This window comes from Stegastes partitus, unplaced genomic scaffold (genome assembly GCF_000690725.1).
Source record: "Stegastes partitus isolate 25-593 unplaced genomic scaffold, Stegastes_partitus-1.0.2 Scaffold710, whole genome shotgun sequence".
In the NCBI taxonomy this organism is placed as follows: Eukaryota; Metazoa; Chordata; class Actinopteri; family Pomacentridae; genus Stegastes; species Stegastes partitus.
This window is the reverse complement of record NW_007578441.1, coordinates 112,873-115,692: the sequence shown is the minus strand read 5'-3', so window position 1 is coordinate 115,692 and position 2,820 is coordinate 112,873. Positions and strand designations below refer to the sequence as shown.

Here is a 2,820-nt window from a genome sequence, read left to right as displayed (position 1 = left end):
TCTCTCTCTCTCTCTCTCTCTCTCTCCAGGTTGCATTGAAGCCAGTGAAAGGATGGAGGATCCTGCAACCTCTACTTCTGAAAAGGCCTCTCTATTATTGGCTTCATCTTTTGTCCTCCTCAAGGGGGAAAGGTGCCTCTCACCTTTCTCCCTCTCGTTCTTGTCTTGCCCGTCTTTTTCCTACACCCCTGTTCTTCACTCCCGTTTCTCTACTTCTTTACGACCTCTGAAAATCTGCCTTGTTCACAGATTTTCCTTCTCTTTGCCTCTCTCTATGTTTTTTTTTCCCTCTCTCTCCCCTCTTCATCCTTCCATCTCATCCTGTCTGTTTATTCCACCCTCATCTTTCCACTTCCTCTACTCGCTGTAATCCTCCCCCTTCCTCTCTTCCGTGCACATCTTCAGGGGTTTCGAAGAAGCCCATAAAAATCTGTCGGAGGGGTGAGGATTATGCACTTCGACCCTTTGACCCTAAGCTTTGAGCCCCGCGTGGATGATGATGCCGTCCGCCTGCTCGCTGTGTCAAACCACAGCTGTTTTCCAGGGCCGTTGGTGAGCTCGCTCTCTAGCTTCCTACCCACACCTCTCCTCCTGAGCTGCTGCTATCACACCAATCAGAGCTCAGCTGTGTGTGACTGCCGCTGCACAAAAGCATACATGGGAAACAAGCTGAGGAAAACAACAAAGTCAAAACCAACACTGGGACGCATGCAACCGCAAATATTGTTTTGCAACCGTGTTCAAATTAGCTAGCGCCTGCATGTCTCCCGCCTCACTAAATGGTGAGGGGAGAGAGAGAGAGAGAGAGAGACAGACAGACAGACAGAGAGAGAGACAGGAAAGAGGGAGGGCACATATACAAGAGCGGGGAGATGAGATGTAGGGGGGGTGGTTGGAGCCAGTACTGAGAGGGAGGTGTGCGTCTGTGGAGGGAGGGGGGGGGGGAGGCATCCATCGATCGACTCCGCCGCTGAAATGTTAATGCTAATCGTATAACCGCTCTCTCCGGCAGTGCCTCGCACTCCAGTGGCAGCTCCAATTAATCTTGGGTGAGGGCTGTGGCGCGTGACCCTGGAGCCGCGAGCCGGGGCCCTGCTAGCCGCTGCTTATGTAATTACACCGCCCAGTGTGTAATCACCTGGCCTAATCCCTCAGGGCTAGCAATTAGCCTTGCGACGCGCAGTTCCACTAGGCTACGCTAAAGCGCCCGCAAAACTCCCATCCACCCCCGCCACGGCTCCCGCATGCCAAACTCCCATCACACCCACCCACCCCTCCTTTTCTGATATTCCCTCTTTCTTCCCTCTCCTTGCGCCGCCTACCCTTGCCTAGCGTTAGCCCGCAGATGAATAACGGTCAATTAAAGCTGCATGACTGGGGCTGCCAGGCGTCTGCGCCACCATAATTAGGCCTAATCACGGGGAGTAAGAGAGAGAGGAGAGAAAGAGTGCGCGTCTGACACTCCCCTCCACTCCCTTCCTCCATCGCTCCTTCTCTTCCTCCTTTTATAGGAGGCAATTTTGAGGGAGGAGTGGCAGACATTAGTCGTTTTGCTCTGGGGCTGTGTGTGCGTGTGTTAGTGTGTGTGTTTGTGTGTTCGTGTCTGTCTTTCTCTGTGTGTTTTTTTTTCTCTTTTTGCACCATCTCTCTGCTTTTTGTTGGCAAACCACTGACATGCTATAAAAAGACGAGGCGAAAAACACTCACCTAGTTTTTGAATGACACTGAAAACAGGCAGATGCACAAATGCAAGGTGGACTCATAATCACGTAAAAAATTATATCACTGTGTCCTGTGTTTGTGTGTGTGTGTGTGTGTGTGTGTGTGTGTGTGTCTTGCCGCCTGTCTCTCAGTCTCTGCCTGCAGTGAGGCCAGGGGCTCCTGGGGAATTCACTGGTGTGTGGCGACCTGTCAGAGTGGCGACAGCGGTCCCGTCCCGCAGCAGCCCAGCCAGTGTGTGTGTGTCTGTGTGTGTGTTTGTGTGCGTGTGTGTGTGTGTGTGTGTGTGTGTAGGTGCGTCTGTGTAAGTGTGTGTGACAGGGCTGCCCTTAATGACTGGAGCGTGGGGGGATTAGGAGCGCCGCGCGGCCGCCTTCGGCTCCTTCTCCGCAGGAACACATTTACACAGGAAGCTCATTAAAATGGATGAGGCTCCCTCCACGCTTGCTCTCTCTCTCTCTCCCTCCCTCCCTCTCTCTCTCCCTCTCTCTCTCTTTCTCTCTCTCCTTCCCTCCCTCCCTCCCTCCCTCGCTCGCTCGCTCGCTCCCTCGCTCAATCCCCTTATCTCACACTCTCTCGATCTCCTCACTCCCTATTTTGGTTCATCTCTCTCTCCATCACTTTGTCATCTCACCATCTCCTCTCTTCCTCTTTCGCTTCCCTCTCTTCATCCCCGTTTTAAGCTCCCATGTTTTCCCTTTTCCTCCCCTCTCTCTTTACTTTCCTCCATCGCTCCCCCTATTTGCCTTGCAGATGCTTGGTGAGCTTAGTGCCATTTAAGGCCAGACAAATGGAGCGCCAGGCTCTAAGCCCATCGAGCAGCCCTAATGATTTGTTTTTAACAATGGGCCCTAATGGGCCCCAGATAATCAATGATGAGGGGTCGATGGAAAGGTGAGCCACAGAGAGAGTTGGAGAGGGAGAGAGGGGAGAGCTTCCATCTCTAACTCACTTCCTCGGCCACGCTTTTTATTTTATCGCTGTTTTTTTTTTTTTTTTTTTTTGCTTTTTGCTTTTACTCACCAATTATCTTGATTTTAATTTTCTCTTCGGTTTGTACTTACTACACTTTCATGTCTTCGTTTTCTGAGGTTCTGTGTA

At 51.6% G+C, this 2,820-nt stretch overlaps 1 protein-coding gene across 2 annotated transcripts in view; it reads right to left on the bottom strand.

Annotated features, from left to right (window-relative positions):
* The window catches only part of samd11 (sterile alpha motif domain containing 11), a 54,813-nt gene that overhangs the window by 6,135 nt on the left and 45,858 nt on the right, over nucleotides 1–2,820 (bottom strand). The gene's annotated exons all lie outside the window — the stretch shown is intronic.